The 14,737-nt window shown below is 33.7% G+C and overlaps 1 protein-coding gene across 3 annotated transcripts in view; it reads left to right on the top strand.

Annotated features, from left to right (window-relative positions):
• Positions 1–14,737, top strand: part of GPM6A (glycoprotein M6A) — a 237,866-nt gene that overhangs the window by 200,886 nt on the left and 22,243 nt on the right. The gene's annotated exons all lie outside the window — the stretch shown is intronic.

Raw genomic sequence — 14,737 nt, 5'->3', positions numbered from 1 at the left:
TATTTTTTTAAAACATAACTCAAACATAGTCTGGGAGTAAAAAAGAGTTTGCTGTTCAAGTTGCAGTCCCTTATTGTCTAATATTACAGAGAGCGAAAGTTTAAGATTGAAGTACAGCAGGATTTATTTTCAAATAAATTCCCAATTCCAATAATTTATTCAGTGATTTCTTGCCCACACAAAGAAGGTAGCTTATTTCCTACAGTTTATTTTATAATCCCAGCAGATAGTAACTTTCCTTTGTGTTCGCTACTGTAGCATTTGTTCCTACAGCCTCTTGCATTTATTTCATGCTTCTTGATACTGTGTGATTATAATGTTTTCATGTTGTTTTATTTTGTCATTCTAAATAAATTCATACCTTCTTAATCCGTATGTACTTTTTCTGGAAAATGATGCTTTTAGAGTTACAAGTCTTACTGGTTGCATGGCTGGTTAGGGTGACTTTGCCTTTTCCTCTTACAATTCCATCAAAAGAAAGTTAATCCATGTCTTACCTGCCAGGGCAGTTCCTACTGAAAGTGTAAGTATAACCTAAAACCTAATCTAAGACAGCACCTGGTCAACCTGGAGAACTTTCAAAGTAAATGACAACTTTTCTCGAACTCCAATATCAGAAAATATTACATATTGCTGACTTTTAAAATAATCCATCAGCTACAGGCAGATAGATTGTCTTCAACAAAGTATTGCACATACATTATATTTGTTATTTTATTCATTAAAGTTGCTGATTTCTATGAAAATGAAAAACAAAAAGGTGGTACGCATTTCTATCAAGGTAACAGAGTAAGAATTCTCTACTTTGTGGGGTGGAGGGCATGTACCCTTGGACAAAGAGATGGCAAAATTCTTAGGAACAGGAAAGTTGAAATATTTATGTTTATCTAAAATATATTAACACTTAAAATTTGAGAAAGATTGGTCATAAAATAAGAAATAGAACAAAGTAGGTGTGTCAGACTGGGAACCCTCACCCTGCAACCACTGCCCCCCCCCCACACACACACACACAGATCAAGAGGAGGAGAGAGCTGATTAGCTACTCAGTTAAAAAGTGAAATTATTTAAAAACGTAGTCCCTAACTCTGAAGTATCAATTCAGAGCTTCATCAATTTCACTGACAAATGGAAATGAAGCATTCATAGCAAATTTTAAAAATCATGACCTAAAAAATAAAAAGGAATCATATCACTTTCCTTGTATTTTCCAATGTAACTTTGTTTAGCAAATTAGTTCTGAAAAAATTAGCATTATCCATTAAACTGAATACTTTAAGCCCATGGTAGACAGTTTATCAATTTCCGTTAAATTGGAAGTATAGCATGAATTGATCCTTGAGAGTTTAGACATGATATTCATCATTTGAAATATAGTTAAACTATTGAAAATGCTTTGGATTATTGCAGGTTAGTTTTCAGAGAACCTTAAGGAAATGGTTGCATGGATGTATTTTAATGTGATAAAACTGACATTTTCTTTTTAGTTTTAGCCCAGCCTACACTGGACAAAATATGTTTTCACTGTGCCTTATTTTAAGCTAACCACAGATGTCCTTAAAATCTACAGAGTCTCTATATTTAGGCTACATCCAAATTGCTAACTTTAGTTTTAGAATAGACCATTTTAAGACAGCATAAGCCTAATAGGTAGGACGAGATGATTGCATACACCTGTGAGAAACCAATTGTCAAGGTATTTGTTTGACATTTAGACAGCAAACTTTAATATATCAGAGCTCTGCTAAAGGTCTGAAGGAGTAGTATGTGTGGGAGTTCAAAGAGGAGAAATCACAGATCATTTGCTTAATTTAGTACTTTTACCGTTGGTTTCTTATACTGGAAGTTAAATGTGAAACCAATGATGCATGTTCGAAATGACAAGCATACCACATTTATTGGAATAAAGCAATGGTTCAAATGATCTCTCTTTTCATATTTCAAATAACTGAAATCCTTTATACTAAATCCTGTGAAGCTTCCAAATGAATTAAGACTCTCTCTCTGTCAGAAAACAGTTCATGAAAACACAGAGGGAAGATAGGTACCATAAACTACTGGGTACTGTTAGTGGCAACTGATACATTCAAAGATTACATAAAGGTTTAGATGAGGTAGAGGTTACCCTATGAGGCTGCCTTCCAAGGATATCAGAGGAATAGACAAGGTGAGGGAAAAACAGAAGAAGTAAGACAATATAAAGCAGAGCAGAGTGAAAAATGTGTTTGCAGGCAAAACGCTTGCTTGGAAATAAGCTAAGGCTGGTTTGGAAAGAACGTGTAAGAGAATGATTGTGAAGAAAAGACCTGTTTGCCAACCTTAGCAATTCACAGAGAGTTCATTTCTTTTCTCTACAGTTCCCATGCTTGATTCAACTGAATCAAACACTCCTACAAATTAAACACTCCTATAAAGGAAAATATAGGAGCCTGTTGACTGAATGTGTGACCTAAAAGATAAAACCAGTTTCCCAAGTACCCAGTCTTCCACCTGTGGTCCTCAGCATGTGAGGAGTTACTCCCGTCTTTATCTCAGCTTCTCTGTTTCTTCTTTGTCTCCCTCCTCTTAAACATATACACATATCTCAATGTGGTCAGTATCTCCAAGTATAGACGGAGACATATGAAGGCTGGCACACTAGAATATGACTATTCCATTTCACTAATCATCTGTCTAGCATGCAAAATCTACTTCTCATAAGTAAATATGCAAATAATCTCCATTATTTGCTTATGCAATTGCTTATGCAATCTCTATTTTAAACATATAATTCTAAATACCATCAGCCCTCACCAATGAAATGTAGCTCCTCCATCTTCAGCTGATGTCACCCATTAAATCGTTTTGTCAAACTCCATTTGAGATATGGAGACCTCCATAGAGAGGGAAGAGAGTGAATTTGTCAAAGATTTTGTGACCCATTAATATATTTTTAAGTATCACTCTATTCCTCCTCATCTTGGTTTCCCAGAAGCATTTCCTCCCTTAATCTGTCAGCTTAGTCTTTCAAGTCTATGGTCATTTGTTGGCTCCAAACTGTTGTGACATTGAGTATATAACTTTGCCCACTATTCCCATTAAGGATATTCTCACTCTTTCAGTACAACTTCTAATTTTGCTGTAGCCAGTTAGGCCCCTCAACACTGGAAACAGCTCACTGACCTGTCACTTTCTGCTATGTGATGAGACCTATTTTCTGACTTGTGATTCAGACTTTGTTATCTGAGTGTCCTTTGGAAAGGTGTTATTATTGTGCTTCAGAGGTTTCACTTGACAGAGTGAGCAAGAAATATGGTAGGTATTTTACTTTTGCAAAGCAGATTCACATAGGACAATGAAATATGGAAACTGGTTAGAAAATTCTATATCAGACAATTCAAATCACTATCGTTATTAAGTGACGTGGCTTCTTGAATAATTCTCCTAAAGAACGAGTAAGGGACATCCTTCTTCACAAACATACCCCCATATAATTTATTAGACATGGATTGTTTTGGGGTTTTGACAAATTATGAGGATCCAGGATTTGTACTATTGATGTGCAGAGTGAATATATTTCACTTTCAAAATTTTATGACTGTGACTTGAGGTCAATACATCAAAAACTGAGTTTACTAGATAAGAATTATTTGATATGTAATGCACACATAAAAATTAGTTCCTGTTTGCCTAAAGCAAAAGTAGGCAGTAAGCTCGAGAAAAGAGATGTGTTGGCCTTGCTCTCAACTAACTTCATGTGTGTATAAATCTCAGTCTGCTTGTAGTTTATGTTTATTCCTTGGAAGTTAATGAAATAAGAAACTGTTATCAGTAGCTTAATGGATGGGAGTGAAAAAGAAAAAGAAAGCAGGAATTTATGGCAAGATAAAACCAGGTTTCATAGGCTGATGGAAATCACAGCAGTGTGAAACCATCTGTTGTGACGTAGGGGGTTAACAGCCAAACCAGATTTTAAGTCTTCTACTTATAAGAAGTTTGAAGGTCAGACAAATTAGTATTGATATGAGATTACTGATTAGTATTGGAGACTCAAAAATAATTTCAGTCCTAGGTAGAACTTCTGTTAGAAAACCATACCGAATTCCTAACTTCTGATAAAATAAATAATGAGCATCTCCTTAGACAATATTTCAGCCAGACTAGTAGACCTTAAATGAGTGTGGTTTTTTTTAATAACAACACTAATATAAAATAACAACAAAACCAGTACATAAGCCATGAAGAATTTAGTTAGAGACACAACATAGTGTGTGGATAAGAGCACTGATTCTGGGGCCAAACTCCCTAGGTTTGTATCACGTGGTCTCTGCCTCTTTCTACCTGTATGACCTTGGACAAGTTAAGTTAACCTGTCTGCCTCAGTTCCTCATCAATAAAAGGGACTTACTAATGCTGCCTATTTCTAAGGTTGTTGTGAGGATAAAATGAGTTGCCATTTTAAAACAATTATAACACGGTTGGCACATTAGAAGTACTAACTGTTGATGAACATGATGGCAATGATAATGATGGTGACAATGACTCTGATGATGATGATGTCTTCTTTGAAGCTGTATCACAACTTAAATGCACACTACCATGTGTGGGGACAGAGCCAGGAGTGCAGTTTCCAGGCTCTCGGCCTCACATGGAAAGGTGCTGGCTCAGGTAATAAATCGCCATCAACTGTGATTGGATGGCCGTCAGCTGTGGCTAATTGGCCGTCAGCTGTAACCAGTGAGCCATTGGCCACTAATATAACTGCCGTGGCTACACTAGCAGCAAATGGGGGCTAGCAAGAAGATGGTGGCTGGCAAGCGCGGATTGCAGCTAGCAAGTGAGGTTGGTTGGCAGAGAGAGCGTGGACGTCAGGTTGCGCACAGTGTCGCTCCTGCTTCCTGTGTCTGCAACCCAGCTGCCAGCGAGGATATAGTGATGAGTCCCCTATCTATGGCTCCGTGGGTGTTCCTTTTTGGCCTCGCCTTATCCTGCGTTCTTATGTGGGGAGCGGGACCAGCGACCCTGCATGACACCATGCTTCCTAAAGTCTGTTTGTCCCTGGACCACAGTTAAGTCAACCGACTTACCATAATGCTCCTGTTTGACTAGAGTAGATGTTTGACTAGAGATGATTTACTGTTTGACAAGAGTAGATGTTTCAGCCATCTGAGTAGATTTTATACTGAATTAGAATTGAAGATCTAATTTCTGTTTGCTTTCCTAACACCCAGGAATACAGCAACTGTAGAAAAAAATATTTACAAATAAGAACATGATGATTTCATTCAAAAAAGATTAGTAAGGTTATCAAGTAGAAGGAAACTTGCTTTGTTTTTTGTGGTTCGTGGAGAGAGAGTTGGGCCAATGCATTCCAAGTTATAGGGAAATAATGTTTTGGCTCAGTATAAAGAACTTCCCAAAAGTTAGAGTTTTCTAAAGCGTATATGGGCTGCCTTGGAACGTAGTGATTTGCCTGTCAGTGAAGGTATTCAGACAAGGCTTGTTATGACGTTCCAGTTCTGAAATACTTACAGTCTCTAATTCACTAACTAAACCTTAGTCTTCTTTATTCAAGAACTATCTTAGTATCAGTTTCTATTTTGCTAATTTAGTTATTGTGAATATCAAGTATGGAAATATATTATTTTAAAAAAATTTATTATGCTTTTACATTGTTCTTTCTTTCAAATATGCAGATATCCTTTTTCAGGCTAATCTTTTGTCTGATTTGTCTTTTAATGAATTCCTTCATTTAGCAAAAAATACTGGGTTATGCTCTGTGCCACTCACTGTGGTAATCTTTAGAGATATAAGGTAGGACAAGACAAATTCCTTTTCCTCAAGTACTGATATAGGAAAAATATTTTGGAAAAAGTGCCATCCACATGAGACTAAACAGATATGAACCAGAGAGTGGTAGTTGTACTGGAGTTGCTATCTAGGATGCATCAGTTTAATGACATAAAGGGAATGGAGAAGCTACAATAATTAGTATTATATGGCATTGCCACAGACATTCATATAAGTACTTATAAGCACATATAAAATTATGTCCCTATGCACACTTTTGCCAAAAAACTTTCAGGTTAATTGAAAGTTAAAATTTAAGAGTAAACTAATTTGTAAAAGCTAGAAGTAAATATAGATTAAGATTTCACTTATTATGAGGCAAGGAATATATAAGCAATATAAGAAATCACAAAAGAAAAGATTTATAGATTTGACATAATATAAATTAAATGTTACTCATTAAACTATTATAAAAAACATTAAAATATATGCAAAAACTGAAAAAAATACCACTTCCATGACACGTCCTTAATTTTAATAAATGAAGAATTAATTCAACAACAAAAAGATACATATTCTAGTAGAAAAATTAGTAAGATATAAAAACATATTTCATTAAAGAATACAAAATGGTTAATACCTTATAAATATACATTCATCCACACTACTAAACTAAGAAACCAAGAAAATTAATTAAACTAAGAAATTTAAACTAAGAAAATTAATTAAAATGATACCATTATTTTTTAACTATCAATTTATCAGAAAAATTAAATGATAATACCTGATATTGAGAAACAGAGAGAATGGGCCCTCTTACTTGTTATTAATGAATCTTTATTTTGGTGCAAACTTTCTGGACACCATTTTCAATATGTACCTTAAAATTTTCTAAGATCTTATCCCAGGGAGACAACCTACATTGTGCCTAAAGATAGACCATGCTGTTTATAGTAACAATGCATTAGCTTCCTATAGCTGCTGTAACAAATTACAACAAATTTAGTGGATTAAAAAAAACACACACAAATTTTTAAATTTTTTTTACAGTTCTGGAGGTCAGAAGTCTGAAAAGGGTCTTACTGGGCTTATTGAAATGGGCTGAAATTAAGGTATTGGCAGTATTGCATTCCATCTGGAGGCTCTAGGAAGAATCCATATTTTCACTTGTTCCAGCTTCCAGAGGCCACCTGCATTCCCTGGCTCCTGTTCTCCTTTCATCTTCAAAGCCAGCAGTGGAGCATCTTCAGATCTCTCCTTCTCTTATCAGGACTCTTGTGATTATATTGGGCCTCCCCAGATAACACAGGACAATCTCAAAATCTCAAAACCACTTTTCTAAATCCTGTTTACTAATGTCACATAGTCACTGGTTCTGCAGCTTAGATGTGAACATCTTTTGAGGGGTTCATTATTCTTCTTACCACTGAACAAAAGTAGAGAATTAGGAAAATATATTATGATACCTTCAAATGATGAATGTGCCAGTCTTTAAAAAATATCTTAAGTTATATAATAACTTAAAATATTCATAACATATTGGTTAACAATGAAGTTTGTGAAGCAGTATATAATCATAACTTTTGGAATTAATTATAATTCATATGAAAATAGCTGGAAGGATAAACAGTGAATAATCTGTGTTTTTCTGTTCGTTTGTTTTTTTACAGTGAACATATATTGCTTTTATAATCAGTAAAACAGCTGTTTACAGAAACACTGTTAAATTTTGAAGTTTGCATTTAGAAAGAGGTTAGGTGTTTCATTAATTCATTAAGAAGTAGGATAATATAGACTGTTATTTTGGAAACAAAAGTAGTAAACTAAAGGTAAGACTTCTTATAATTCTTTGATATTTGATTCTACTGTGGACACATAATCAGTGACTTCATGGTCACAGGATTATTAATCAATTTTGTTGATATATCACTGACAAAAAAACTCACTTTTATTGATAACTAGATTTCAATTTTCCTAATCATACTTGAAGTTCTTATTTCTGTTAAGTTTATGTATTGAATGTTGATAACAGTACTTTTGTGATAAAGTAGAGGGATTCAAGCCAATAAAACAATGTCAGGTATATCATAATTTAAATATTTTGATTATTTAAAATTTGAATATGCATTTTGAAATGTAACATTAGGAAACGTCCATCCTCCGATTGTTTGAAGAAAAACATTATGTAAGAATATTTGAATGTCAAGAAATTATTTTTAACCTTCAATAAAGTTTATTGCTTGTGGCAGGCTGAATAATGATCCCAAAGTATCCTAATCCCTGACAGAACTGGCATTTTGGATACCTGTGAATCACTGAGATCAAAGAAAAGTGAGTAGCAACTTGCTGCAGTGGCACAGCTCAGTACAATTAGGAAAAACTTGAGGCTTCCTCCTTGGGAGGGAGAGAGAGGAGTGGAGTGATATCCAGTGTTACAGTGTACCAGCTACTAGAGGTACTGGTATCTGTCTTGTCTAACTCAGAGAGCTGATGCAAGCTGGCATACTTTGGATGCGGAGTGGCCTCTGAGAACAAGAGAGATTGGGTCAGCCTGTTTTTGTAGAATCAGAACTAGTAGTGTTGCAGACAGTCACCAGAAAGAGCAAAATTATGAGTTTCTGCAAAAGAAACCAGCAAGCCTCTCTAGTTGAGAAATTGCACACACAGGCCCTTCAAAGTCACATGCCAAAAGGTTTCAGAGGCCCCAGAATGTCTAACCAGGCTAATTGGTGAGGGTTTTCTTCTGTTTAAAGACTGGGAGAGGTAGCTTTTTTTTCAAATGCATGGACCCCCAACACTAAATTACAAGACACCTGAATAAACAGGGGAACATAACCCCAAAAAGGTATAAAATAAATCTCCACAAACCAATCTTAAAGAAATAGAGCTATATGAATGATGTGACATGGAATTCAAAATAACCATCAGAAAGATGCCTTATGAACTCAAGAAAATGATGCATGAACAAAATGGGAATAAGAGGTAGAAAATATGAGAAAGAACCAAACAAATATTTGAGGGTTGAATAAATAAAATGAAAAATTCACTAAAGGAGTTAAAAAACAGGTTGACATGCAGAATAAAGAATCAGGAAACTCAAAGACAGGTCATTTGAAATTATCCAGTCAGAAGAACAAAAAGAAAAAAGAAAGAAAAAGAGTGAAGAAAGCTAAAGGGACTCATGGGACACTTTCAAGTGGACCAATATATACATTGGGGGAGTCCAGAAGAAGAAAGGAAGGGACAGAAAGCTTAATTAAAGAAATAATGATAGAAAATGTCCCAAATCTGCATAAAGAAATGGACATCAAGATTCAAAAACCTCGAATTTACTATAGTGGACTCTAATTAGGATAAATTTAAAGAAATCCACATTGAGGCATAGTATAATCAAAGTGTCAAATAGGAAAAACAGAATTTTGAAAGCAGCAAGAAAAAAGCAAGTTTTCATCTAGAAGGGAAACTCTATAAGACTGTCAGTGTATTTCTTTGCAGAAACTTTGCAAACAAGAAGGGAATAAGATGATATATTATATATTCAAATTGCTGAAAAGAAGAAACTGCCAACCAAGAATACTATATCTGCCAAAACTGCCCTTCAGACACGAAATAAATAAAAAAATGCTGAAGGAGTTTATCACCACCAGACTTCCTTACAAGAAATGCTAAAAGGAACCCTTCAAGTTGGAATAAAAGGACTGTTAATAGCAACACAAAAGCCTACGGAAGTATAAAGCTTGCTGGTAAAGGTAAAGATGTAGACAGATACAGTGTAATACTGCAATACGGCAATGATGGTGCATAAATCATTTTTAATTTTGACAAAGAATTTAAAAGGTAAAAGTATAAAAATACTGTAAGTATAAAAATATGTTAATGTGCATAATATAAAAAGATGTAATTTGTGACATCAATAACAAAGTATGTTGTTGAAAGAAGTAAAAGTTTAGAATATTTGTATATGATTGAAGTTATCAGCCTAAAATTGATTGTTAACTATAAGATGTTTTATGTAAATCCCATGGCAACCACAAAGAAAATAGTTATAGAAGATATACAAAAGAAAATTAGAAAGAAACAAAAGCATGTCACTACAAAAACATCAATGAAATAGAAAGGAAGACAAGAGATGAAAAGTGTGATATAAAAAGCTGCAAAACAGATAGAAAACAATTAACTAAATAGCAGTCCTTCTCTGTAAGTAATAACTTTAAAGATAAGTATATTAAACTCCCCAAACAAAAGACATAGAGTGAAAGGTTAAAAAAACAAGATCCAACTGCATGTAGTCTATGGAGAATCTTTTTAGATTTAAAGACACATATAGTAGTAAAATGATGAAAAAAAGATTTCATGCAAAGGATAACCAAAGAGAACAGGAGTGTCCATACTTATTTTAAACAAAATAGACTGTAAGTTAAAACCATGAAAAGAAACAAAGAAGAACTTTATACAATGAAAAATAGGTCAATTCAGCAGGGATATATAACAATTAGAAATATGTATGCACCTAACATCAGAGCACCCAAATATATGAAACAAACATTGACCTGAAGAGAGAGAGAAATAGAGAGCAGCATGATAATGGCAAGGGATTTCAATGCTCCACTTTCTGTAATAGAAATGATAGATATTCTGATAGGAGATCCAGACGGAAGATTAATGAGGAAACAGAGGACTTCAACAACACTATAGTACAAGTGAGCATAACAGGTATATATTGAACTTTCCACCCAACAGCAGAAACATCAAAACAGATCACATGTTAGGTAACAAAACAAGTCTTAACAAATTTAAGTAGTCTGAATTCATATACCATCCCATTTACAATAAAAATCAAAAAGAATAAAATACTTAGGAATAAACTTAACTAAGAAGGTGATGATTTTGTGCGCTGAAAACTAAAACATTGCTGAAATAAATTAAAGAAGCAGCAAATAAATGGAAGGACATCTCATGTTCATGGACTGAAAGAAATTATATTGTTAAAATTTATATGCTACCCAAAGCAATTTATAGATTAAATGTAATTCCTATCAAAATCCCAATGAAAATTTTTACAGAAATGGTAAAAGCAATCCAAAAATTCATATGGAATCACAAAGGACCCCAAATAGCCAAAACTATCTTCAGAAAGATGAATAAAGCTGGAGGCCTCACACTTCCTGATTTCAAAACATAGAAAGCTACAGTATTCAAAGCAGTATAGTAATGATATAAAGACAGACAGACAGAGTAATGGAAGAAAATAAGAGCCCATAAATAAACCCTTGCGTGTACAGTGAAATTATTTTCAACAAGGTGTCAAGACTACACAATGGGGAAAGTGTGATCTCTTTAGCAAATGGTATTGGAGAAACTGGATATTTGCTTTCTAAAGAATGAAATTGGTCCCTCATCTTACACCATACATGAAAATCAACTCAAAATGGATGAAAGAACTAAACGTAAGACCTGAAATTATAAAACTCTTAGAAGAAAACAGATTGCCGAAAATTCATAATATTGGTATTGGTGATGATTTCTTGGACATGGCACTGAAAGCACAAGTAGCAAAAGCAAAAATAGACAAGTGGAATTACATCAAACTTAAAAGCCTCTGTGCAGCAAAGAAAACAATTAACAGAGTGAAAGGCAACCTACAGAATGGGAGAAAATATTTGCAAACCGTATATAGGATAAGGGATTTCATATCCAAAATATGAAAGGAACTCCTATAACTCAATAGCAAAAAACAAACAAAAAAATCTCCAATAACCTGATTTTAAAATGGACAAAGGACTAAATAGACATTTATCCAACGAAGACATTCAAATGGACAACAGGTATATGACAAACTGCTCAACATCACTAATCATCAAGGAAATGTAAATCAAAACCACAATGAGATCACCTCACAGCAGTTAGGATGGCCATTGTATAAAAAAAAAAAACAGAAAAGAACCTCTCTCAAAAAAATAACAAGTGTTGGCAATGATGTGGAGAAATTAGAACCCTTGGGCTCTATTGCTGGGAATGTAAGATGATGCAGCTGGTATGGAAAACAGTGTGGAGGGTCTTCAAAATATTAAACATAAAACTGCCATATGATCCAGCAATCCCACTTCCAGAGGAAAATCGAATTTTCCTCTATCAGTATTTCTTCTAACTGGTTATTATTTGTCTGTATGAATGTGATTGATTTTTGCATGCAAATTTTATATCATAATACAATTCTGAATTATTTGAATTAGCTTTATCATTGATTCTCTAAGATTTCCCAGGTATACCATGATATCATCTACAAATAGAAGTAGTTTTCGTTCTTCGTTTCCAGTTCTTATGTCCCTGATTATCTTTCCTAATCTAATTAAGTTTGCAAATACACCCAGAACAATGTTACATAGAAGCAGAGATTTTCCTTGATTTCTGTTCCTGACTTTAGTGGGAATGCCTCATTGAATAATATTATGGGTTTAAAGTTGTGACATATATATATATATATATATATATATATATATATATATATATATGCATTTAAAGTTGTGACATTTACATTTATATATATATATATATATATATAATGGAAACATCCATCTATTCCTATTTCTCAAGAGTTTGTTAGGAAACATAGCACTTTTACTAATATGACTTATAGATTAAAATCTATAAAACAATCAGTAAAAAATTGTATGTGCACATGTGTGCATTTATTTTCGGTTTTATGGAAATGAGCCCTAGTCTCCTCTTTGAACCTAGAAAGATGATTTTCTTTTCAGCTCCTATATATTCTTATGTTCCAAGTGGCTTCTTATGCTCACCTGGATTCTTCTCACAATAGAAAGGAGGGGATCAGAAGTGCCTTCGGAAAGAATTACATAGGCATTTTTATTTTGCTCATGTATCTCTAAAAGATTGTTATTTTCATGCTTAGAAAAAATTTTTACAGGAAACAATTGTTGCAAGAATGAAAAACAACCTTGGTTATTGTGGTATGTTAAAAAAAAATTATTCCGTCCAAATATACTCACTTTCTAATCCCTGAAACCTATGAATCTTACCCTCATATATATAGAGCAAAGAGTTAATTTTACCTTATGTTAAAGATCTTGAGGAGAAGCTTAACCTGGAATATTCAGGTGGGTCCTATATGGAATCACATGTATCTTTGTGAGAGAGAAATGTAGGGAGTTTTGAGGAGAAACTCAGAAGCCAGTACAGAAATCAGACATCATCTTGACTAGATGATCAAAATCAGCAGCACTACTGAGGGGCAGATGGACAGAATATCATTACAGAGTATTCTGTCCAAGAATGAGTAATCCAAACCTAATCATGAAGAGACATCAGACAAACCCAAAACAAAGAACATTCTATTTAGTAAGGAGGAAGTAGGATTGTTCTCTTGAATAACATTAATGTCATAAAGACAAAGAAAGGCTGTGGAAATGTATCAGATTAAAGGACATTAAAGAGACATGGCAAATAAATGCAATACTTACCCCTAGACTGAATTCCATATTGGGACAGAGGAAATGCTATAAAGTTCATCATTGGGTCAGGCCAATTGATAAAACTGAAATACAAATAATAATGTTAATAATAATAATAACAATAATAATAAAGAAATACAAATAAGAAATATCATTTCGATGTTATAATTCCTGAAATAGGTAACTGTGGAGAATTTCCTATGTTCAGATATAATTATCCAGAGAGAAAGAGAGCGAGAAAGAAACACAAGAAAACAATAAGTAAATGGGGTAAAATGTTATAAAATAAAGGATGCACCATTTTTTTCTTTGTAGTATTCATTTTCTGCAACTTTTTTTGGAAAGTTGAAATTATTTCCAAATAAAAATTAAAATATATTTTTAAATATATTGTTTTAACCTAGAAACTTTATGGAAAAGCCCATTAAACCAAACTCTTTAAAGTGTTTATGATGTCAAATTAGATCCTCAGATTCTTTGACATGCATGATGGGCTTAGGCAATTCACATAATCTGCTTCATTGCCCTTGACAAATAGAATTGGGCAATATTTAGATTTTTACAGACAGTGGAAATCAATCATTAAACAATTGTTCTGATACCTTGAACATTAGCAAGCTCTTCTCACTCTTTACATCAACGAACTCACTTATGCTATTACATGTATTTTTTCTATTTATTCTTTTATTCATTAAATATATATTAAGTGTCTGTTATATGCATATTTTTTATTAAAGCTTTTTGGTGACATTGGTTAATAAAATTATATAGGTTTCAAGTGTACAATTCTATAATATGCCATCTGTATATTGCATTGTGTGTTCACCACCCAAAGTCAAATCTCCTTCCATCACCATATATTTGACCCCCTTTACCCTCTTCTAACTCCTACCATTCCCCCTTACCCTCGGTAACCAGTAAACTGTTGTCTGTATCTATGAGTTTTTGCTTCTTTGTTTGTCTTGTTCATTTGTGGCTTTCAGTTTTATATACATGTATTCTTTTTTTTAATTAAATTTATTGGGATGCCAATTGTTAGTAAAATTACATAGATTTCAGGTGTACAATTCTGTATTACATCATCTATAAATCCCATTGTGTGTTCATCACCCAGAGTCAGTTCTCCTTCCATGTATTCTTTAACACATATTATTGTCATTGTCATTGTATCCAATTTCTAAATCTCCATCAGCATGAGCAAGCTTTCTATTCCCTCCTTTCTGCCTTGTATGAAGTCAACAGGATCTCTCCATCATTTTCTGCTGCCATCCTACCTATTCTACTCACTCATTAATGAGGGGAGATAGTAAAAATCAAGCTTGAAGATGTGAAATATAGAGCAATTTTCTTACAAATAGGTATCAGAACTGCAAAAACAGAACTATAGCTAATATGTACTTTCCACATACCATGGCTACATGACTAGTTTTGTTTTTAGAGGCAGCAAAAATTATTAAGATTTCTTTCCAAAGTGTTTTGGGGGTCCCATAAAATAT

The sequence above is a fragment of the Rhinolophus sinicus genome, chromosome 16 (assembly GCF_057876585.1).
Source record: "Rhinolophus sinicus isolate RSI-liver-muscle chromosome 16, RSI-T2T, whole genome shotgun sequence".
NCBI lineage: Eukaryota > Metazoa > Chordata > Mammalia > Chiroptera > Rhinolophidae > Rhinolophus > Rhinolophus sinicus.
This window is presented reverse-complemented; position numbering and strand designations above follow the sequence as displayed.